The 25948-nt window shown below is 45.6% G+C and overlaps 1 protein-coding gene and 1 long non-coding RNA gene across 2 annotated transcripts in view; one reads left to right on the forward strand and one right to left on the reverse strand.

Annotated features, from left to right (window-relative positions):
* Nucleotides 1-25948, reverse strand: part of STAC2 (SH3 and cysteine rich domain 2) — a 1207844-nt gene that overhangs the window by 974816 nt on the left and 207080 nt on the right. The window lies entirely within an intron of this gene.
* Nucleotides 15538-23265, forward strand: LOC143934870 (uncharacterized). The gene is made up of 3 exons (XR_013263400.1): nucleotides 15538-15683; nucleotides 22375-22509; nucleotides 22590-23265. It is a non-coding gene; the product is annotated as an uncharacterized LOC143934870 (long non-coding RNA).

Consider the following 25948-nt stretch of genomic DNA (forward strand, 5'->3'; position numbering starts at 1 on the left):
GGAAGTGTGTCATAACATAAGGGGAAAAGAACATAAGAAACAAGTGCATTACCACAAAAGGGTCATTAGATGGCAGCATGTGAACTAAATCTAAACGTCCATAGAAAATGGTTAGGAAAAGTCTATATAAATTCTATGCCCCGTTGGGGCAGTACACTCCCCGTCTGGCATGGTAAATGTCACTATATACATCAGAACGGTAATTATACAAATGCAAATAACAAGCAGTGTAATTTGCTAGATGTCTTAAAGACCTGAAACAATAACTCTTAATTTAACGCTTCAAGTTATGTCAACTAAATTTCAATACACTTTCTTCTTGAAGTCACAGGTAGCATCCAGCAGCATAGGCAAACAAGTTCATTCTCCAAAGTAGGGCTGCAACTAAGGATTATTTTCATAATCGATTAGTTGGCCTATTATTATTTCGATTAATCGGTTAAAAACCTTTAAAAAAAAAAGTGTGGTGTATAATTTAGTTAATATGTAACGTTAGAAAAAAAAGCTATTTATTCTTAAATATCTCTATGCAGTGGTAAATATAAATAACCAACTATATGGTTAGAGAGTAAAATCTCGAATCCACTCTGAGAACAACAGACAGAAGAGATATACTGTATATACTATTAGAGGAAATCTTCCCTTAAAAAAATAAAATGTAATTTTAAGAATGTTTGTTTGATTTACTAATCGTTAGTGGGGTCAAATTGATGTTCATTTTCAACCACTGTGACGGGAAAATTTGGAAATAGAAAACTGCTTGGTGAAAAAAAAATTCAGACAGTCTATGTGGTTTTCGTTCAGAAATTACATTCATTTTAAAAACAGAATGTTAAAAACAAGTGAAAATTTCAAAACAACATTCTTTCATTCAGGGAATGTACAGAGATTTTTCGTCTGAAAATTGATCTGTGTGGCCAGCATAAGGCTCGGTATGCAGTTTGCTTTTGATCTGCTTCTGCAGTGCTTTTTGCTGTGCATTTTGATTTTTGCACATGTGATTTTGCTGTGATTTGATTTTTTTGCATTTTTTTGGCCAATTTGTTGTTGGGCAGATTAAAAAATACAAATTGCTGCAAAACCCATTACAAGCTTTTGTGCAGCTTCTCCACTGAAGTACATTGAACCAAAAAAGCATTGTTTTGCGTTAAAAAAAAGTCCCTGGCCGTTTCCAAATACACAGCGGCTAAAAAAAGCTGAAGTGTCCCATAGGAAACCATGTAAATGAACTGTAGTGCGTTTCTGCAAAAAGCACCAAAAAACACATAGATGTGAACCAGGTCTAAGACGTTTAGTAACATAATGGGGTTAAAAAAAACCTAAAAGTAGCCCTTTATAGTACAACAAAAAGCAGATAATCACTACTGTAAGGGGTTAATTTTTTTTAACTGTAGAACCGTGAAAGTGGTATTTACAGTAGAGATTATTTGCAATTTTTGTACTATAAAGGGCTAATTTTTTTTTAACCCCATTATGTTACTGGTCGATTAATCAATCACGAAAATAATAATCGATTAATTTCATAATCGATTAGTTGTCGATTAATTGATTAGTTGTTTCAGCACTACTCCAAAGGGCAAGAGCAGAAAGAGTTCCGTGATAGCTCTGATGAAAGTCTTTGCAGTCCCTTGTCTTGAAACCTTATGTACCTTACCATCTTCACTAGGAACGCTCTTTACAATAAGTCCCATGGGCCATTCGATTCTTTCAGCTTGCTGGTCCTTAAGCAGAACAAGATCTCCAACTTGTATGTTAGGGTTCAACCGTTGCCATTTCCTGCATCCTTGCAGAGTAGAAAGATACTCCATCTTCCAACGAATCCAGAAGCAGTTGGCGAGGTGTTGTACTCGTTTCCACTGGTCATAGCACAGATTTCCTGCTTTAAAGTTTCCAGGTGGAACAGAAACAGACCCAAGCTTCTGGGTAAGAAGAGTAGCTGGGGTAAGGATAGTTGGGGTCTCTGGATCCTTGGACACTGGAACAAGTGGTCTTGAATTGATCATGGCAGATGCCTCTGCCAGGAAGGTAGTTAGAATCTCATGGGTAAGCCTTGTGAAGTTAAAGTCTATAAGCATAGAGTCCAATATTTTACATGTGATGCCTATCATTCTCTCCCATGATCCACCAATGTGGGAGGAATGAGGAGGATTGAAAATCCATGTATACAGCTTTTTTCAGCTAAAAAGTCTTGGATTGGCCTAGAGTTAAGCTGTAACTCTCGACAGGCTCCAACACAATTTGTTCCACAGTCAGATCTTAGTGTCTTGACTGGTCCTTTGATGGATAGGATTTGTCTTAGAACATTGATGAAACTTGAGGCACCCATAGAGTCTATTACTTCAATGTGTACTGCACGCACACTTATGCAAGTGAACAGCTTTGCCCATCATTTGCTATTTGCTTGACCACCTCGAGTTCTGCAGGCTGTTACCATCCATGGCCCAAATACATCCAGACTAACATGAGTGAAAGGTGGGTCAGTACTTAACCTGTAAGCTAGCAAATCTGACATTTGCTGTTGCTGGTGATTCCCTCTCAGTTTGTGGCACTGAACACAGCTGTGTAGTGTAGCTGTGATCTGTCTTTTTGCTCCTATAATCCAAAGGCCTGCAGCTCTTATGGCACCCTCTGTGAAGTGTCTACCTTGCTCTACCATGGTAGTGTCTTAAGAGCAAAGTGGTGATGTGATGGTGAGCAGGCATAATGAGAGGATTCTGTTCTTGCTCACTCAACTAAGCCTTGTTTAAACGGCCACCAACCCTTAACATGCCATCATTGTAAATTAATGGATTCAGGTTGGCAATTAGACCGTTTTTTGCAATGCTCCTCTTGTCACGGATACATTTAATTTCTGAGCCAAAGACACTCTATTGTACACTGCGTATTATGATCAGTTCACCTTCAGCAATGTCTTTTGCAGAAAGAAGCTTTTGGCACACGTGTCAACCTTGACAGTGAGCATCTGTGGGCTTTGCGTGGAAGCAATCTGCAATATGAGCTAAACTTGCGGTGGTGTGTACAAACCTTCTCCACTTGGAGAAACATTCAAAGCATTGACATCCCAAGACGAGTGTTTGTTCAGTTCTGGTGATGAGGGTTTTGACTTCAGGACGAATCTCTGAACCTTTGTCAGGTTCTAGAAGACTGAAGTCCTCAGCTGTGGTTTCTTCTGGATGATCCAGCAGGAATTCAGGACCTGTTAACCAAGAAGAACTTGCAAAGACACTTGCAGACACTGGCCTGTTGCCATGATGTGCAGGGTTAATTTCAGATTTAACATAATGCCATTGTTCAGGTTTAGATGATTTCTTGATTTTCTCCACAGGTTGCTGACATAGACATAGAAACGTTTAGTCTGGTTGTATATGTAGCCCAGAACAACTTTGCTGTCTGTGTAGAATCTGACGTCATCTATCTGAATGTCTAGCTCAAGCAGTATGAAATCTGCTATTTCTACAGCTAGCACAGTCCCACAAAGTTCGAGCCTGGGAATCGTGTGTTTAGGCTTAGGTGCCAACTTAGCTTTCCCAAACAGAAACCCTATGTGGGCTTAATTAGAAGAATCTCTTACCTTGAGGTAAGCGACAGCTGCTATGGCCTCAGTAGATACATCTGAGAAGATGTGAAGCTCTTTCCTCTGACTTCTGGCAAGGGAGGCAGAAGTGTAGCAACGTGGTATACGGATTCCATTAAAGGCATGTAGAAATTGTTTCCAGGACTCCCACTTTGAAAGCTTGTCTATTGGTAGTGGAGCATCCCAATATTTAATAGTGTCTGAGAACTGTCTAAGTAAGGATTTACCTTGTATGGTGATGGGAGCTACGCATCCCACTGGATCGTATAGGCTGTTCACCACTGACAGAACACCACATTTGGTAAATGGCTTGTCTGCAGAGCTGACTTGAAAACCGAAGGTGTCTTTTAATATGTCCCACCGTAGGCCCAGGCTTCTCTGTACAGGTGGTATGGCCATTATTTTTATGAACTCTTTGTCTTTGACTGACAAGGCTATTTTGTTGTCATCGCTTGTAGTACAAAACACTGTGGTACCTAGGTTGGCATCACAAAGGTTAGAAGTGACATCAGGCACTTGGATGATGTCAAGAGGCTTCTCTTTTACTTCGTAATGGTGAAGGCACTGTTTGAAGTGGGATGCAGGTCCATTTCCTAACATGTACGTTTTGAAGGAGTGGATCTCGGATGATGTACCCATTCTATCCAACCATACATCACCCTCGATTACCCAGCCTAGATCAAGTTTTTGTGCATAAGGGGCATCATCAGGTCCATTTCACTGCTTGCGTACTTTGTGTATTCTGAGACCGTCTGTTCCCAGCAAGATCAAGATTTAAGCATTTATGTCCATTCCAGGAATTTCATTAACAAGGTGCCTCAAGTGAGGATAGTGAAAAGCGGCTTCTGTGGTGTAGTCCCTAAGGCTTGTGCTGGCTGTGGCTTGAGCTGCAGCTTGTCAGTGGAAGTCACCTTGTTGTCAGCAAGAGGTGATGCGGTGTGCTGCATAGATGCACTTGTGTTGTAGACTTGAAGAGGCTTAGGCATTTGGAGCTGAGAGGTTTCTGTGTTGAGAGTCAGAACAGTGTTGTTAGTAAGATGTACAGGAGATAACTCTGTATCATTGCAAACATTATGCGTTAGTACACATGCACTGGTGTGTTCGAATGGGTCTTGCAGTTCTGCTGCGATGGACCAGTCTGAGTAAGCACTTTCTCCCATCTCTTGTTCGAGGACTCCCAGCCTTGCCAGGGCAGCTGCTTTCTCCCCTTCCATTTGCAGAATCTTTAATTGGGAATCTAATTGGGAATCTGCCTCTGCTTGTTGAGCTTTCATCTTTGCCTTTTGTGTTTCTGTCGTGTGATGGTAGCGCCAGGGGTCATGGAGATCCTCTTGCAGCAGAAACAGCTTGAGACCAGGTCTCCCATTGAGTTCCTAGAAGTGGTATCTATGCCGGGTTCCATGGGAATGTTGAAGTCACGGCAAATTAAAAGTTGGCCTTTCTGGATGGAGTAGGCTTTGGTCAGAGTTTTCTGATGAACTTCACTGGATGTCTGTTTGGGGGCATACATATTAATGATGGTATATATAGCTCCAATCAATTCTGCAACCAGAATTATATATCTGCCTTCGGCATCTTACAGGGATGCAAGTAACTTAAAGGAGGTTGAATTTCTTATTGCTACTATAACACCCCTTTTCTTTGTCTTATAATTGGCTTGATAGATGTAAGGGAAGTTTTTATGGGTACAACTGGGAGGTTTTCCAGCCAAAAAGTGTGATTCTTGCACACATAAAACATTTCAGCTTCCTTCCACAAAGCCCTTCTCTTGTATGGGCTATTATACCTTTGGCGTTAAATGATAGGAACTTAAGAACCATCAAAGACCTTTAGAATGCAAATGTATAGTTCACAGTGGTTGGTGAGTAAGAGGTGAACGTGGCAACACTAACAAACAACAACAGAAGGGAAGAAAAAAAAAACAGGTTACCGGTACTTGCATTGTTGTAGACCCATAATAGAGAACAACGGATGAATGTCAGGGTACAGATAGTTCCTGTACTAATATCCGACATGGGTATAAAGTCCAACTGGACAGGATCCTAGGTTGCTGTATGGTGGTGACTTAGGATTAACAGAACTGGTAATTGCTAGTGCTGTTGAATAAAGCAGGTCTGAAGTGTTCAGGTGGTAGTCGGCGGGTCCGCAATATCCTCTTCATCCTGTGGGAGGAGTCCCCAGGACTTCTTTAGCTCCAAGCCTTCCTCTAAAGTAGTTATAAAGTAGTTATAGTTGAGGTATGGTTGTTTCTTTCAATTGAAAATTTGGTTGGAAACTTCCATTTGTAAAGAATATTGTTATTCCTCAATATCTTGGTAATGATGATGAGGTTTTTGCGGGCTTGTATGGTGGCCTGTGAGAGGTCTATGTATAGTGATATTCCGGGATAAGGCTCTGGTAAAGAATTGCATTTGCGGGAGAAGTCCATAAGCTGGTCCTTGACGTGAAAGTAGTGGTTCCTAGCTATCACGTCTCTCGGTACACGGTCAGGTAGATACGACGGCTTTGGAAGGCGATGGGCCCTATCATTGCTTTTATCGTAGGGAGTAATATGACTATCATTTTTTGTAGATATGTGTGGAGTTCTCCCGGAGGGACCGATTCAGGAACACCTCTAAATTTCACATTGTTCCTTCGGGAACGGACTTCAATATCCACCATTTTGATTTTCATATTACGGATTTCTTCTACGAGATCATTATGAGCATCTACCATTTCATTATGGGCCAGTGTGTAATCACTCATATTGTTCTCTAAGTGATCCACCCTGTCTCCTAAGGCTGCTATCTCTGTTAGTTTGCTTCATAAAGTTAGAGATGTCATGCTGCAGTGCTCCACGTAATGTAATCAGCATGTCCTTGAGAGCAGAATCTAGAATAGGTTGTCCCATTGTTGGGAAAGTATCTAGCTTTTCACCAAAGCCATTAATGTCTGCTTGCTGATCAGTGACAAGGGGTCTCAGTCCCTGTGACTCCATCATCGATCAGTTTCCTCCTCTGCTTGACTGGGCTGTTAAGTGTGGATGGAGGAGAACAGCTGCCCATAACAAAACAGAGTCAAGCTGCTGATTTGTATGCTTAGCCGCTGCAGCCACCTCAGCTCTCCTCATTGAGCGAGCGCCGGCGCCATCTTGTGACTGCCGCGTGTCCGATGGCCTGTAAAAGTCTGAGTTTACGGGCCCTTCCCGTTCTTTCCTCTTCCCCTGCATGCTTCCCCTACCTCTCTGAGAGTTCATCTTCTGAAGGGTGTGTAATTTACAGTCTTACCTCTGCTTGTAAGTCTGTCGGATCCCACAGAGCTGGAGCTCAGTTATCAAGCGGCCATGTCCTCAGGCAGCCAGCCACGCCCCCCCCCCCCCCCTCCCTTTTGTGTTTCTATTTCTGCTTCTTGAGCTTACATCCTTGCCTTTTGTGTTTCTAGTTTGCTTCTCTTCTGGCAACGGAGCTTTGCACTTTTTTTGTTTCTGCATCAACACAGGCCTCCATTACCTTAATGTTGAACTTCTGGAACGAGAAGATCTAGAAGAACCTGTAGAGTGCTTGGTTGATGTGGATCTGTGAGACCTGATCTCCTGCAGTTGAGCAATGCAGAGTTCTGCCTTACGCTGGGAATTTTACACTAAGAGATCCTTTTGTTGGTTTAGTGCATCAGCCCTGGTCAGTTCTGCTGAAGAGTCCTCTATAATATAATTCTGCAAGAAAGCTGTGTATTTTGCAAACAGCACCTGGTAGCATTCGTACGTGGCAGATACTGTAAAGCCGCGTACACACGTAGCCGTCTGTCCGACGTACTTAGTCTGGCGGACGTCCGCCAAACTGTCCGTCGGAATTTTCAAACGGGCTACTTGCCCACACACGACACTTTTTCAGCGGACTAATACGGCGTACTAAGTCCGCCGTACTAAGTCCGCCGTACTTTCGAAATGAACGGACTCGCCCACACACGCGGAGGAAAGTCCGCTCATTTCGAGCCCGTCTCCAGGTAGGCGGGGCCCCCCCTCCTTAGCCGTACCAGGCCGCGTGCCCTCAACATGGGGGGTGCCTTGGGGAAGGGGGGGCCGCGCGGCCCCCCCACCCCAAAGCACCTTGTCCCCATGTTGATGAGGACAAGGGCCTCTTCCCGACAACCCTGGCCATTGGTTGTCGGGGTCTGCGGGCAGGGGGCTTATCGGAATCCGGGAGCCCCCTTTAATAAGGGGGCCCCCGGATACCGGCCCCCCACCCTATGTGAATGAGTATGGAGTACAATGTACCCCTACCCATTCACCTGTAAAATAAAAGTACAAAAAAAAAACACAACACACGAGATAAAATACTTTATTGCACAGCTCCGGGGGGTCTTCCGTCTTCGGGGGTCTTCTCGCCGGACTCCTCCGATATCTTCTTGTAGCTCTTTTGCTAGCGGAGGAGTCCGGCTTTCTTCCTCACCGCCGGCCTCTTCTCCCGACTTCGGGGGTCTTGTCCCCCTCTTCGGTTCTTCTGCCGGGCCACCGCGCCTTCTTATAGCTCTTTTACAGGCGGTGGCCCGGTCTTCTGTCGCCGCTGCCGCCTTCCGTTCTTCTTCTTCTTCCCCTTCTTCTCCTGGAGATGTTAACTCGACGCTCTCTCCGGCCATAATGCCAGGGATGCGCTGCACGGCCACTTATATAGGGACAAGGGGCGGTGCCACATGGCTTTTTGTCACATGGGTTGGTGTCACATGATGACCCCGCCCCCTTACGATGTCACAGTCCCCATGTGACATCAACCCATGTGACCAGCCCATGTGACATAAAGCCATCTCTGGCATTGTGGCTGGAGAGAGCGTCGAGTCAACATCTCCAGGAGAAGAAGAAGAAGAAGAACGGAAGGCGGTAGCGGCGACAGAAGACCGGGCCACCGCCTGTAAAAGAGCTATAAGAAGGCGCAGTGGCCCGGCAGAAGAACCGAAGAGGGGGACAAGACCCCCGAAGTCGGGAGAAGAGGCCGGCGGCGAGGAAGAAAGCCGGACTCCTCCGCTAGCAAAAGAGCTACAAGAAGATAGCGGAGGAGTCCGGCGAGAAGACCCCCGAAGACGGAAGACCCCCGGAGCTGTGCAATAAAGTATTTTATCTCGTGTGTTGTGTTTTTTTTTGTACTTTTATTTTACAGGTGAATGGGTAGGGGTACATTGTGCCCCATACTCATTCACATAGGGTGGGGGGCCGGTATCCGGGGGCCCCCTTATTAAAGGGGGCTCCCGGATTCCGATAAGCCCCCCGCCCGCAGACCCCGACAACCAACGGCCAGGGTTGTCAGGAAGAGGCCCTTGTCCTCATCAACATGGGGACAAGGTGCTTTGGGGTGGGGGGGCCGCGCGGCCCCCCCCTTCCAGGGCACCCCCCATGTTGAGGGCACGCGGCCTGGTATGGCTAAGGAGGGGGGGGCGCTCGCTCGCCCCCTTTCCTGGCCGGCCGGGTAGCGTGCTCGGACAAGGGTCTGTTGTGGACTTGGGGGGACCCCCACGCCGATTTTTTTCGGCGTTGGGGTTCCCCTTTAAGTCCATACCAGGCGGCGGAGCCAGCGGCGTCTCCTTCGTGGGCCCCGCCTACCTGGAGACCCGCTCGAAATGAGCGGACTTTTCTCCGGGCGGGAAAAGTCCGCTCATTTCAAAAGTACGGCGGACTGGCATACACACGGCCGGATTGTCCGCCGAAATGCGAGTACGGTGGGTAGATTGTTGTGCAAACCGAAATTCTAAGTCCGCCGTACTGTTGGGTCAAAAAAGTATGCCGGAGGCTACACACGGGGGGATTGTTTGGCGGACTTGAGTTTGCCGGACTTTTCCACCGGATTGTTTGATCGTGTGTACGCGGCATAAGTGATCTATAGAGTCTCTTAGTTCAGCTGGTTGATCATTTAAAGTGTGACAAAACTGACATGCAGTGTGAAGTTCTGTCCCATAAGTCTGACAGATTGCTGGAGAACTCATCTCTAGTGGTTTCATCATTTTCTCTGTAGGTTTTATTGTACATTTGGGTCTTACACTCTGTTCGGCAATATCTGCAGAATCTGCTCCCTGTACATATGCGTCATGATGAATCTGCTTTGGTTCAGCCACAAAAGGGTGCTCAGAGTCTTGTCTAGATATTTTTCACATTTTTTCAAGAAATAATAGTCTCTTTAACCACTTTCAGACCGGACCATTTTGCTGGTCAATGACCAGAGGTCTTTTTACAATTTGGCACTGCGCTGCTTTAACTGGTAATTGCGCGGTCATGCAATGTTGTACCCAAACAAAATTTGCGTCCTTTTCTTCCCACAAATAGAGCTTTCTTTTGATGGTATTTGATTGCCTCTGCGATTTTTATTTTTTGCGATATAAACGTAAAAGACCGCAAATTTAGAAAAAAAATTATATTTTCTACTTTTTGTTATTAGAAAAATCCAATAAACTCAATTTTAGTCATACATTTAGGCCAAAATGTATTCAGCCACATGTCTTTGGTAAAAAAAAAAGTCAATAACTGTATATTTATTGGTTTGCGCAAAAGTTGTCACATCTACAAACTAAGGTACGTTTTCTGGAATTTACGCAGCTTTTAGTTTACGACTGCCTATCTCATTTCTTGAGGTGCTAAAATGGCAGGGCAGTACAAAACCCCCCCAAATGACCCCATTTTGGAAAGTAGACCCCCTAAGGAAATTGATAAGTGGCATGTTGAGCCCATTGAATATTTTATTTTTTTGCCTCAAGCGATTGAATAATGACAAAAAAAAATTTTTTTTTTTTTTTTTTTACACAAAGTTGTCACTAAATGATATATTGCTCACACATGCTATGGGCATAGGTGAAAATAAATTCTGCTGCTTCTCCTGAGTACGGGGATACCACATGTGTGGGATTTTTTGGGAGCCTAGCCACGTATGGGGCCCCGAAAGCCAAGAACCGCCTTCAGGTTTTCTAAGGGCGTAAATATTTGACTTCACTCCTCACTACCTATTACAGTTTTGAAGGCCATAAAATGCCAAGATGGCACAAAACCCCCACAAATGACCCCATTTTAGAAAGTAGACACCCCAAGCTATTTGCTGAGAGGCATGTTGAGTCCATGGAATATTTTATATTTTGCCACAAGTTGCGGGAAAATTACAAACTTTTTTTTTTTTCACAAAGTTGTCAATAAATGATATATTGCTCACGCATGCCATGGGCATATGTGAAATGACACCCTAAAATAAATTCTGCTGCTTCTCCTGAGTACGGGGATACCACATATGTGGGACTTTTTGGGAGCCTAGCCGCGTACGGGGCCTCGAAAACCAAGCACCGCCTTCAGGCTTTCTAAGGGTGTTACAGTTTTGAAGGCCATAAAATGCCAAGATGGCACAAACCCCCCCAAATGACCCCATTTTGGAAAGTAGACACCCCTAAATTTAGGGGTACACTAGTGAGACTAGGTAATAAATGGCGGGTGCCCTGAAATTATAAAAAAATAACTAACCAACCAGCGTCACCTGTAACAGTTATATGGTGATCACTGGTGAAAGGGTTAATTAGGGGGCAATCAGGGGGCTTTATGTGGTAGTATATGGGGGTCCCTGGTGTTATAAAAAGCTGTGGCGAACCTAAATACCTACCTGCCTAACTAGCGTCACCTGTGATACTAATACAGCGATCAGAAAAACGATCGCTTATTAGGCTGGGTTCACACTGGAGCGATGCGGGAACGCCACGAATCTGCGGCTGGTTCCCGCATCGCATGCCTCCCGGCGGCAGTTCACACTGCCCTATGCGAACTGCTGGGAGTGTCAGTGAAATGTTAATGACACCCCAGATCAGTTCGCATATCGCAGTGCGATCTGCAAACTCGGATCGCATGGTGTGAACACCCATGCGATCCGATTCTGCTGCGGACCAAAAAAAGGGTCCCGTGCGAATTTGCGGCGGGTGCAGCGCGAATTCAGCCATACTATCTGTATGGCTGAACTCGAATCACACAGAGATCGGATGTGATTTGCACTGCAGTGCGGTGCGAATCACATCCTTTCTCATAAACCGCTGCAATGTGAACTCAGCCTTAGTGACACTGGCGACGGGGGGTGATCACGGGGTTAAACCTTTATTGGGGGGGTTAGGGGGGTACCCTACAGCTAAAGGGGGCTAACCCTAACTGCCCTAACAGTTATTACAGTCACAAATGACACCAATGCAAAAAAAAAAAAAATGCTATTAGTGTCACTGTGACTGGGGGGGCAGGGGTGATTGGGGGGGTGATCGGGGGGTGAAGGGGGGTGTGAGTGTGCCTGGCATGTTCTACTGTGAAGTGTCGTGTTGGTGCAACTCACCGATCCTCTCTCCTCGGTGCCGGAACGAAAAATACCGACACGGAGGAGAGATTACATCACTTCCTCTCCTGTGTTTACATTACAGGAGAGGAAGTGATGTCACGCCTCACTTCCATTCGTCAGGAGCGATCGAGAGGGGGTGGCCATGAATGAATGGCCGCCCCCTCATCCCGGATCGCTTCTGAACGAAAACCGACCGCCGCTGGCACCGGGGGGGGGGGGGGGGCAGGGACGTACAGGTACGCCCATATGCCTGCCCGTGCCATTCTGTCGACGTACATCGTCGTGCGGTGGTCGGCAAGTGGTTAAGAAGACAAACGGCAGCTTAGACAGGTGGAGTAACGCAGTTCAAAAGTAGAGAAACCGTTTTTAACATTCACATGAGGTGCAGTAAACTTGTGCAACCATGTGCTTCAGAAGATGGTGGATGTCCCTGATTACAGATCAGGCGCACACATATCATAGCAGGCTGTGGGAATTCTATACATCTTTTGACTATTCTGACTCCAATTTTTGTGAAGCGACTATCCCTTGTGAGACCTCTATGCCTGGCCTGTATAAGATATGATCACTGAAGACTATCATTAGATAGTTTGAACTCACCAAATACCGATTCCATCCACAAAGATGCCTTTATTCTGTAAAATCAGGTTACAGTAGATGAATAGGATGTGGTATTTATGCAGTCAAAAGATGATATTGTCTGTAATTTATAATGCAGAATACCTGTGTCCTGCTACATGTGGCTTGTAGCTGCATCCATGACACAGGAAGTACAATAACAGAAAGAAGGGTGGAGCATTACATATAAAGGAAGTGTGTCATAACATAAAGGGGAAAGGAACATAAGAAACAAGTACATTACTACAAAAGGTACTAGATGGCAGCAAGTGAACTAAATATAAATGTCCATAGAAAATGGTTAGGAAAACAGTATATATAAATTCTATGCCCCGTTGGGGCAGCACACTACACTCACAAAAACTGACACTAAAGTTCAAATGAATGGTCACACTACACTCACCTATCACTATATTCACACTAAACTGATATTCTACACTGAGAATACAGCCAGTGTTACCAATTTACCAGATTTAAATTTACTGAAATGACACCCAAAATTTACAGGCACAGCCAAGTTTTTGCTGACATTTTACAAATGTTGCAAAATTATAGTTTTAAGTGCAAATTTCAGCATTTAAGCTACAAACACGTATAATATGAAAATTGCAATGTGATTTAAGGTAGATATTAAAGTACAAAAACATTAAAAAGGTTTCGCACTGGGAAACACTTTTTGAAAGATAAAAAGTGCATTTTATATACAACTACAGTGAGGGGAAAAAGTATTTGATCCCCTGCTGATTTTGTGCGTTTTCCCACTGACAAAGAAATGATCAGTCTATAATTTTACTTGTAGGTTTATTTTAACAGTGAGAGACAGAATAACAACAAAAATATCCAGAAAATCGCATTTCAAAAAAGTTATAAATTGATTTGCATTTTAATGAGTGAAATAAGTATTTAATCCCCTATCAATCAGCAAGATTTATGGCTCCCAGGTGTCTTCTATACAGGTAAAAAGATGAGATTAGGAGCACTCCCTTTCCTAATCTCAGCTTGTTATCCGTATAAAAGATACCTGTACACAGAAGCAATCACTCATTCAGACTCCAATCTCTCCACCATGAACAAGACCAAAGAGCTGTCCATGGATGTCAGGGAGAAGATTGTAGACATACACATGGCTGGAATGGGCTACAAGATCATCGCCAAGCAGCTTGGTGAGAGGGTGATAACAGTTGGTGTATCATTCGCAAATGGAAGAAACACAAAATAACTGTCAATCTCCCTCAGGCCGGGTTCACACCGCTGCGATGCGGGAACGCCGCGAATCCGCTGCGTTTTCCCGCATCGCATTACTCCCGCCGGCAGTTCACACTGCCCTATGCGGACGGCTGGGAGTGTCAATGATATGTTAATGACACCCCCAGATCCGTCCGCATATCGCAGTGCGATCTGCTGACTCGCACAGGAATCGGATCGCGTGGTGTGAACCCCCATGCGATCCGATTCTGTTGCGGACCAAAAAAAGGGTCCGGTGCGAGTTTGCTGCGTGAGCGATGCGAATTCAGCCATACTATCTGTATGGCTGAACTCACATCGCTACGGAGATCGGATGTGATTTGCGGTGCGAATCACATCCGGATCTCCCCCCGCAGCAGTGTGAACCCAGCCTTAGTCTGGGGCTCCACACAGGATCTCACCTTGTGGAGTTTCAATAATCATTAGAACGGTGAGGAATCAGCCCAGATCTACATGAGAGAATCGTATCAATGATCTCAAGGCAGCTGGGACCATAGTTACCAAGAAAACAATTGGTAACACACTACGCCATGAAGGACTGAAATCCTGCAGCACCTGCAAGGTTCCCCTTGCTCAAGAAAGCACAGGAACAGGCACGGCTGAAGTTTTATAATGAACATCTGAATGATTCAGAGGAGAGCTGGGTGAAAGTGTTGTGGTCAGATGAGACCAAAATTGAGCTCTTTGGCATCAGCTCAACTTGCTGTGTCTGGAGGAGGAGGAATGCTGCTTATGCCCCCAAAAACACTATCCCCACCGTCAATCATGGAGGTGGAAACATTTTGCTTTGGGGGTGTTTTTCTGCTAAGGGGACAGAACAACTTCACGTCATCAAAGGGATGATGGACAGTGCCATGTACCATCAAATCTTAAGTGAGAATCTCCTTCCCTCAGCCAGGGCATTGAAAATAGGTCATGAATGGGTATTCCAGCATGACAATGACCCAAAGTACTAAGTCATGTTTTGCGAAGGGGTCAAATACTTATTTCACTCATTAAAATGCAAATCAATATATAACTTTTTTTAAATGTGTTTTTCTGGATATTTTTGTTGTTATTCTGTCTCACTGTTAAAATAAACCTACCATTAAAATTATAGACTGATCATTTCTGTGTCAGTGGGCAAACATACAAAATCAGCAGGGGATCAAATACTTTTTTCCCCTCAATGTATATAGATCAGACCAAAATGTGGAAAAAATTAGGAGGAAAGAGGGACAGAGGAAGCTTGTTTACACCCACCTGCCCAAAGGAATGAACAGACCTTCTAATCAGGCCCTCCTGAAATAATGACAGATGGACCTGATCGGAAACGTCCATGTTAAAGGAGCCTTAAAGTAAACTTGTACTAAGATATGGAGACTACTACTGCATCAAAGACTAGGCTGTCTCTGGCTTCCATGCTTTATGAATCCCTGATCCAAACCAATCATAAACAGAAAGTCAGAATTTCTTGGCTTGCATTATGAGTCAGGTCAGTTGCTCAGACACAGCAGCCTCTAAATTCTCCCAGTACAGGGGCCCAACCTCAAAAGTGTTAAAGATTGATTTTATCTTGGAGAATATAGAAGGGGAATTTACAATAAGGCCTGTTTACACCTGAGCAATTTTCTGCTTGAAGCTTATAGCTCTAAAACGCTCAACAAGCCAAATCCCATTCATTTCAATCACCCCTATTCACATCTGAGTGTTCTGTCACCTGAATGTAAAGAATGTATACAAATAGACACTCCTCAAACATAAAGTGTATATTATATAGTTTTCTATATGTCCAGCAGCCTGGAACTAAAATCCTGCTCTGAAAATGGGACACTTTTTCTAGAACACTGCCTGCACAATAGGTGGAAAGGAAAATGCAGTAACTTGTACCTAGTGGGGGCTTTCTTCAGTTGCACTCTGTTCCCCCCAGGGTAATGTATGTCCTTGTGTCATTGCAGGTAAGAAATATCAAATTCAAAGCCATAACTAGCACTAAAATCATCTGTATATTCCTGTGACAAGGAAATGCTGCCACAGTGTAACATGAAAACAAGCTACATGTTTGTTATGATAGTTTTGCAGATATATTTTTCTACTGTAGAGGACATGATTTTTGGTAATCCATTACTGAAATGTTATTCAGAAGCATTTAAGACTATATCTGCACAGTTATATGTATGTTTTCTGCATTTTATGATTGCTTTATTCAGTTGCACCCTGTTCCCCCAGGGTAATGTATGTCCTATGTGTCTTGCAGCTACCATTTATCAAACACCCCAATTTCACCTGCCCCTATCACATTGCGGAATTTATTCATCATATGTGCAACAAAACTGACGCCCAGCATGGGGTGTGGGTGAGTAGAGCGCAGAAAAGTCACAGAAGTTGAGTGAAAGAAAACTGCTGCAATTCCTGTGATAGAGCTCAGAGTGGAGACCGCTTTTTTTTTTTTTTTTTTTTGCAAAGGGAAACAGAGACAAGCAATTAAGACAGTCTATGGTGCTGTGAAAAATATATGATAAATTAACCCTTGTAGTCAGAGTCTTCAAGCGAGAAATGCGATACTCCTAAGAACCAAGGCCTGAGGTGTGCCTTGGCCTAGCTGGTCAGTATGCCTGAGAAGAGGGCATACCCTGAATGTAAGAATAAGAACAAAAATACTATGAGAATGTATGAAACTGGGGAACGGGTGGGTGGGAACCCAGAAAAACCTACCGACACTGGCCCTGACAGAGGAGGAGGTTTAAATAGCCCTCTCAGGCTCCTCCTACAAATACAGGCTGGCCTGCGGCCAGCCTTCAACTTGTAGTCAGAGTCTTCAAGCGAGAAATGCGATACTCCTAAGAACCAAGGCCTGAGGTGTGCCTTGGCCTAGCTGGTCAGTATGCCTGAGAAGAGGGCAAAAAGACACAAAATTTAGGTGAAGAAGGGAAGGTAAAGAACCATCACAGATAAAGGTGTGCTCTCGGGCGGCAGCAGTACGTATCCAGCAAGTAACGAGAAAGTGTTCGCAATGGCAAAAGAACACACCGACTCCTGACTTGGCGATGAGAAGGAACCCCCTGACACTACCCTGAACCCAACTGAACATCCCCTGAAAGATTGAAATGAGCCGGATGCCCGTGACACCCAGACCCGAGAATGAACTGCTTGTGAAATGAGAGGGGAAAGGAACAAGGCCTGGCCCGAGGAAACCCCTGCAAAAGATCGCAAAATACCCCAATGAACACCAGTGAAATAGCCCAGAGACATACCCCCCCAAGAGGGTAAGTGGCAAAAGACCACTAGCAGGAGTGTGAAAAGCTGGAAACCTGATGGATGTGACGGAGTAAGCTGATAAGGCTCATGCATCATGGCAATAATACTGTCAATCCTGGAAAAACCATACCGGACGCAGGACCCAGGTCCCACAGGATACGATCGGATCATGCTACAGCCTGAACCCAACAGCTGGGACAGAATCCTGAACCAAGGAGGGCCAAACCCCCTCCCAGGGAAATAGTCCCCATGGCATGAAACAGACATACCCAAGCCCCCCCTAATTGGAACAAGCTGAGGATCGGAAAAGACGACTGTACTGATGTCCCTAAGTGGAACTCCAGGCAATAAGTTCAACAAGATCAGAGCCAAGAGTGGAATCCCAAACCATTGTGACATCTGCCCAACCTACCCCCCAAGGACCGACACAGGGACGTGGCTTAACAAACACCCTGAGAGAGACTATACATCCCTGGGCAGTAACCAGGGCCTCAACACAACAGGACATCAACTGAAGGAAAACATTTTTGACTGCTTCATGACCCAAGGGTGAGCCCAGTGGTGAAAAGACATCAGCACCAAACGACTAGCCCCCAACCACGGCCGGGCTGAAGGAAATGATAGCAAGCATGGATGATATCGGTATGGATGCCAAGGCGGCCCAACCTGAAACACAAACTAGAGAAAAGACAGACAACCAGACATGAGAACAACAATACCCCCCTGCCTAACTAAGAATGAAACATGAGCAGAAAAGTCAAGACCACTGCACGTAAAAGAACCTGACGGACGGACCCCCCCCCCACCCAACATGTGAGTGGTAAGTGAGCCCGAGTGACCTGCAGTGCAGAGGCAGGTAATTAACTGAAAACTCAGGGCTAGTGTACCCACAGGCCGTGGTGGGTAGTTGTATAGATGTGGTGAATGAACATGCAACGTATGACGTATGGTATACGGGCGAGAAGATTGAGGACAACAATCAATTAACAAACGAAACCTCAGCCCGTATGGATCTATAGACGTGACAGATCCTGACGTGTGAGCCCTAGCTACCTGACCCAGGAACAAAACATGACACAGACACGATGGGACATGACAATCAACAAAGACAAACGACTACCAGAGTATGCCATGAGTGAACAACGCCCCTCTGAGAAACTCTGAGACTGAACACCAAGTCTGAAATACCATGACAGGCATGCTGGCAGTAACACAAAGACAGAAAACGCTGAGACAGAAAACGCTGAGACAGAAAACGCTGAGACAGAAAACGCTGAGACAGAAAACGCTGAGACAGAAAACGCTGAGACAGAAAATGCTGAGACAGAAAATGCTGAGACAGAAAACGCTGAGACAGAAACACGACATGCCATGATGAAAAATACCATGACAGAAAGCGCTGAAACTAACCACTGAAGCAGAAACTTAGTGACAGAAACAGAGGCAAAACGCAATGACAGTAACAACCAAAACTGAAACGCTGAGGCATAAATGAAAAGCCCAAAATCCTGGGCCAGAAATGCTATAACAGAAAACTGCGACAGTGACGCAACAGCAGAAACCTGGGCAGAAATGCAAAGCACGAAAACACGCTGAGACTGAATGCAAAGACAGAAATCCTGGTTCAGAACGCCATGACGGAAATCCTGGTTGCGAACGCCATGACGGAAATCCTGGTTGAGAACGCCATGACGGAAATCCTGGATCAGAAACGCCATGACGGAAATCCTGGATCAGAAACGCCATGACAGAAATCCTGGTTCAGAAACGCCATGACAGAAACCCTGGTTCAAAACGCCACAGCAGTCCAGGGGCAAAACACTATGACAGCAGTCCAGGGGCAGACAGAATTCCCAGGGCAGAATGCTATGACAGAAGACCCGGGGCAGAAAGCTACGACAGACATGCCGGGGCAGAATGCTATCACAGGCATCCAGGGGCAGAAACGCTATGCCAGACATGCCGGCCAGAACGCTATGACTGAAAAGCTGGACAGACCGCTATGACAATAATGCCGGACAGACTGCTGACAGGAGATGCTGCGCAGAACGCTGTGCCGGAAATGCAGTGCCGAACGCTGTGACGGAAATGCAGCGCAGAACGCTCTGACGGAAATGCAGCGCAGAACGCTGTGCCGGAAATGCAGTGCCGAACGCTGTGACGGAAATGCAGCGCAGAACGCTGTGACGGAAATGCAGCGCAGAACGCTGTGACGGAAATGCAGTGCCGAACGCTCTGACGGAAATGCAGCGCAGAACGCTCTGACGGAAATGCAGCGCAGAACGCTGTGACGGAAATGCAGCGCAGAACGCTCTGACGGAAATGCAGCGCAGAACGCTGTGACGGAAATGCAGCGCAGAACGCTGTGACGGAACGCTGCGACAGGAATGCCGCGACAGGAACGCTAGACTGAACGCTGTGACAGAAATGTCACGTGGAGCTAAGGCGGGGGGGGGAACCCGCCACGTGGAGCTCCGGCGGGTGGGGAGACCCGCCACGTGGAGCTCAGGCGGGTGGGGAGACCCGCCACGTGGAGCTCAGGCGGGTGAGGAGACCCGCCACGTGGAGCTCAGGCGGGTGGGGAGGAGACCCACCACGTGGAGCTCAGGAGGCCCACCACGTGGAGCTCAGGAGGGGGGTCCCACCATGTGGAGCTCAGGAGGCCTACCACGAGGAGCTTTAGGTGGGTGGGGAGGAGGAAACCCATAATGTGGAGCACAGGCGGGGGGGGGGGGGACCCACCACGTGGAGCTCAGGAGGCCCACCACGTGGAGCTCGGGGGGTGGGGGGGACCTAACACGTGGAGCTCAGGAAGCCCACCACGTGGAGCTCAGGAGTGTTGTTAGATGCGTGAAATTGCTCTGGGTGCCCTTTGCACATTGTACTTACAGTTTAGTCAGGTAAAACATAATTTGAATGAGCTGCAGAGCCTCCTGAACGCAGAGAAAGGGTTTCTGCTCTGTACGGAATCGCAGCCCGCACAGCAAGTGCAGTGCAGTTCCCAGTGTAACAACGCCCCACTGGATTTTAATGATATTCAGCTGAAACATGAATTGGATTTGAAAAGGATCCACCAGTCAGAAGTTAAATGAAAGCTTCATATCCTGTGTAAATATTTATATGGCTTTCATGAGTTTCATATCCACATCACCAGAACATTTCTGTGTAATTATGAATATCTGAAAACCAGAACGTAGCACTAGGAAGTAAGCTTTCTGGTTAATTGATGTTGCTGAATTGCAAGAAAACGCCTATGTGGGGGGGGGGGAGCCAGCGCAGCCGAATACTTCCCCCTCCCCCCGCCAGGAGAACCGGCGGGTACACTGCAATGTGAGGGGGGAGGGGGAGACGGCGCGGCCGATTACCTCCCCCCCCCCCACGAGGAGAACCGGCGGGTACACTGCAATGTGCGGGGGGAGGGGGAGACGGCGCGGCCGATTACCTCCCCCCCCCCACACAAAGAGAAACGGCGGGTGCTCCGAACCTGCGAGGGGAGAGGGGGAACCGGCGGCGCCGACTATCTCCACCTCCCCTCACCAGGAGAATCGGCGGGCGGAGCCAGCCAACCCCCCTCTCCCCATAACGGGAGAAACTTCTTCAGTGCTGCATCCCACCAGTCACTAATCTTCCATCCCCCACTGCACCCGAGACCCACCAGGCGTGCGGCTCCCTTGTGGGAATGAAGCATGGAGAGCGGAGCTGGCAGGCGATCCCCAGGCAGGCGGGCGGGCGGGGGAGGGCGAGCCAGCGCGGCCGATTACCTCCCCCCTCCCCGGCCAGGAGAATCGGCAGGTGCACTGCATGGTGGGGGGGGGGGGGGACGAGGGGGAGCCAGCGCGGCCGATTACCTCCCCCCCCCCCCCAGGAGAATCAGTCGGGTGCACTGTATATGCGAGGGGGGGGGGGGGAGTCGGCGCGGTCGATTACCTCCCCCCCCCCCACGAGGAGAATGGTGGGCGCTCCGTGCCTGTAAGGGGGGCCAGTGGCGGCCGACTACCTCCACCTCCCCTCACCAGGAGGGATGCAGGCTGTCCCCACGAAGCTGTGGGGAGATTTAGAGCAGGAGTGATGGACTGCCTAAACGCTGGGAGAAGCCACTGCCGACAGCTTCCCACCCCCCTCCATGCTGGAACATGGGGCTGAAAAAAGGGGGAGGGGGGGCGCAGCAGGGTGGCCTCCATGAGCCAGTGTGGACCCAGGGGAGGGGGGGGGGGGGGGTTTGGGGCCATGACCGCAGCTCTGAAATGACATGCTACCACCCAGAAAAACCTACCGACACTGGCCCTGACAGAGGAGGAGGTTTAAATAGCCCTCTCAGGCTCCTCCTACAAATACAGGCTGGCCTGCGGCCAGCCTTCAACTTGTCGTGCCAGAAATATCACATTTACAAATGGGGATGGAGAGCGTACAAGATGAAACCATTCAAACTCTAATGTACTCACGACCGGACTTTCCGGCAGAAAAAGTCAGACGGAATCATTTCATAAGATAATCCAATCGCGTGTATGCCTCATCAGATTTTTTATTTTTTTTAATTCTGACGGACCTAGAAATAGAACATGTTTTAAATCTTTCCAATGGAATCAATTTCTGTTGGGAAAACCGCTCGTCTGTATGCTGTTCAGACGGACCAAAAACGGCGCATGCTCTGAAGCAAGTATGAGACGGAAGCGCTCAGTGTGATAAAACTACTGTTCGTATTGGAGCTAGCACATTCCTTACGCTGCTAATTCTGTGATCTTTTAATACAGCACATTAGTTTCTTCTTTATAATGATAGAAGAATGAAGTTGTTTTGCTGCTCATATTGACACAGAGTTCTCACAAACTTCTTTCTTCATTATTTATCCTCATCTCATGACTAATATTCTATTTTTTAGAAGCCCGATCTCCATAATAATGTTTACAATTATTTTTTATACTCATCTTTTATAATTTTTTATTTCATCAATATTTATTTTACGATTACTTAAAAATAATTTTATAGTGTCTATGTATAATTATATTTTTTTGAGTTTCAAGTTACCAATAACATTATTATCTTGTATTTTTTCTTAACCTTAAGGAGGTTGGTGTCCCTTGTTAATTTGACATAGGGGGTTATTTATGAAAGGCAAATTAATTTTGCACTACAAGTGCAAAGTTTACTTGAAATTGCACTGAAAGTACACTTGTAAGTGCTCCAGGGGATACTTGGGGTGTCTTCATCTGTGAAACGTCGCCAAAAAAGGTAAGTATTGCAGTTTGGTTAAAAGGGAATTTTAATCATGTCTTTAACTTGGATCTCTTCCCAAACAGACAATTGTACACCACTTCAAAGCAATGTTTCATATTCCTATTTCTGGACTCAAATATATGTGTACTAAGTATACCTTTTGTTTCATTCTCATAGAGGAGAAAATACTCAGACAACAGGATCCCAGGGACCCCCAACCTCGCCAGCCTGAATGGGAAGTAAGCCCGAACCCCCCCAATGATGTGGAGGAAGGAGAGGTGGAGGAAGTGAGTGACATGGGCATCCCACCAGGTGAGTGTCTGACACCCCAGCTTCAGGTAATCTATGTATGCCTGCATATTTCTAAATACATATTTTTTCATCAATTTTAGGTGGTGTTCTGTTTGTGGAAGGGGAAGTGGCAGAACCTTTTACTAGTACCAGCACCCAAACCCTCATTACCAAAATCATGGCATGGAATGGGGACCTGACATCATGCAACAGGAAATGAAGAACATGATTAATGTTTTGGGGAGAATATAATCCCTTTTTCCCTAAAACAAAATCGATCATGTTCTTTATTTTCTTTTTAGATGGCTAGATTCTATTTTTTATATTTGTACATTTTAAAAGCCAAATTTTGAAGATGCACCGGTGTGTCAACATGTGCTATCTGCAATCAGGGGATTTCAATGTATGCATTTTGTGGGTGCAACCCCTTCCTCATAACGCTAGTAGATGAGAGGAAGGGATTGTACCCACAAAACACATCCATTGATCCCCCATGATGGGAGATAACACATGTTGACATTACCCATTTGGACTCCCAATTTGTATGCATCTTCAAAATTTGGCTTTTACAGGGGTGACATCGCTCCATCATATTTGCGGCAATATCAAGACATTTTTGACACTATAATGTCTGATATTGCCTTCAGTTTTTATATATGTTGAACTTACTTTGTAAGTTCCAGAGTTGTGTATGTTATGTTTAAAAACATGCCTGTATCTAAAAAAAAAAAAATAATCATAATAATATAATATATTGATGAAAAAAGAAATATTGTGAAAACCCAAAAAATTATATTGAGGAAAAAAAATAAAACCAAAAAAAAAAAAAAATGGAAAAAAAAGTTTTAACACATTTTATAAATGCACATGTGTGAATGTGCACCCAGTAAACATTTTGAAATACAACAATGTGTGGCTTCTTCTTTCAATACCATTTTTGTAAGTCATTTTGTGTTTACAGTGACAATGGGGCTTATTTACTAAAGGAAAATCCACTTGGCACTACAAGTGCACTAGGAGAACCTAGGAGACAGCCAAAAAGAAAAGCAAGCAATAAATCAAATTCTAGATTTTAGCAGAAAAAAATTATTGAATTACTAAAAAGTTTATACATTGTCTGGCATTGCAATGGCCCCCCTACCCATAAAATAATTAACTTATCTCTCCCGATCTTCAAGGGCACTTTGGGGTGCCAAGCCAGTACGGGCAGTATCCAGGCCTGTCAGGGAGTTCTCTGGAATAAGTTCGGCCTCAGGCCCAACTGAGGCTAGATAATTCTGGGAATGTTTCCTTAAATAATTATGCAGGATGCAGCAGCACAGGATGATGTGGTTGATTTTGTAGTCCGCCATATGGATTTCTGTCAGAATCAGACGGAACCAGCTGGCCATTATCCCTAAGGTATTCTCAACAACTCTTCTCGCTCTGGCCAGCCGGTAGTTAAAAACCCTCCTCTCCAGGGTGAAGGTCCTTTGGGGGAATGGCCTCATCAGGTGCTTGCCCAGACCCAACGCTTCACCAGCAATGAAGATGAAGGGGAGTCCTTCCACGTTGTCCGCATCAGGTGGCAATGCCAGGCCACCAGTCTGGAGACACTGGTAAAACTCTGTCTGGGCAAAGACTCCTCCATCCGACATCTAGCCATTCTTCCCCATGTCCACATAGAGGAACTCGTAGTGTGCCGACACCACCGCCATTAACACTACACTATTAAACCCCTTATAATTATAATAGTAAGATCCTGAATGGGGTGGTGGCACAATGTGGACATGCTTCCCATCTATGACCCCTCCACAGTTGCCATTCCTGTGGCGTTGAACTGTGGAGTCAAACAAGAAAAAAAATATAAGTACTTTTGCACATAACATTGCAAGCAGATTACACAAAAACATTCTTGTACAACATCAGTATAACATTTATTTGAAGGAGTATTTAAAAAGACAAAAATATAAGGCCCACTTATCAGATTCCTCATCCCCTCTTATGGCCCATTGACAAAATTGTATGGGAGGGGAGGGTTAGAGGTGACTTTGGGAGCCAAAAAAAAAGAATCAGGCACTCTGCCTGAATTTAAGGACACACATTACATTTGAACACATTTTAGGAGGTGGGGGAGGGTTCTAAATTAATTTAAGGATACACATTATATTTGGACACATTTTAGGGGGTGGGGGAGGGTTATACATTAATTTAAAGTGGATGTAAACCCACTCATCCTTTCTAAACTACTGCCATATTGGTTATATAGAAGGATATACATGCCTCCTGCATGTATACTTATCTGTCAAATGTCTTCCCTATGTCCGCTATGATACCCAAAAAACTGCAGATTTTGTGGGTGGGTTTGTTTTCCAGGGCTCAGTGGATGGAGTCATGATGTCAGTAGACTCCCTGCCCACCTCTACACTCCCCTTATCAACATACATTTTCTCCTGTGTATTTCCTACACTGAACGTCTGCTATGATCACTAACATCCAGTCAAAACCCAGAAAAGTCCCCGCATGACTTCAGCTTGCCAAATCATGCTGAGTTGTGGAACAGCCAATCCTGGGAGAACAGCAGAAGAAAGGAGTGGGAGGGAATTAAAAAATAATGCATGTCTCTTAGGCTAGTGCACAAGATATGTAAATCACCTGTTACAGCAAGGGAGAGGATTTCACAAAGTTTTTCTTTGTCAAGATTTATCTCACTTAACAATAAAAGAGGATTGCTCACAGCTGGATTAACTCTTTGTGGCAAGACTGGGCTAAAATGATAGGAAATCTTATACTCATTATGACATCAACAAAAAAGGTTTACATCCACTTTAAGGACACACATTACATTTGGACACATTTTAGGGGGTGTTTCGGGGAAAGCAGTACAATGGAGCTGACAATATACATTGTTAAAGTGACTAGGCTATAGGTGTATATGGGTCCAGGAAAGCATGCTGGGGAGGTTAGTGAAGGAAAATATGCATATAGGCCAAAAAGGAGTATTAAAAAAGCTTCCAGCATGCATGAGGATAAAGGGGACATTCACAGCATAATCCAATCATGGTAATTAGGGAATGATTAAATAAATCCAATACATTAGCAAACATTAAATACATATAATGTGATGTTAAAGGAGAAAACTTACCTTAAAGCGGGATTCCACCCTAAAGTGGAACCTCCGCTGATCGGAACCCCCCCCCTCCGGTGTCACAATTGACACCTTTCAGGGGGGAGTGGGGTGGAGATACCTGTCAAAGACAGGTATTTTCACCCACTTCCGGGCATAGACTCCCACGGGAGTCTACGCCATTTCCTGCCCTGCCGCGCTGTCTGCTGGGACACACACGGGTCCCAGTGACAGCGCGGAGATTTCCGATTGCGCGGCGCGGCTCACGCATGCGCAGTAGGGAACCGGGAAGTGAAGCCAATTCGCTTTACTTCCTGATTCCCTCACCTCGAATGGCGGCGGCAGCAGCCGAGG

The sequence above is a fragment of the Lithobates pipiens genome, unplaced genomic scaffold (genome assembly GCF_037356315.1).
Source record: "Lithobates pipiens isolate NorthernLeopardFrog02 unplaced genomic scaffold, aLitPip1_a1.2 Scaffold_28, whole genome shotgun sequence".
Classification (NCBI taxonomy): Eukaryota; Metazoa; Chordata; class Amphibia; order Anura; family Ranidae; genus Lithobates; species Lithobates pipiens.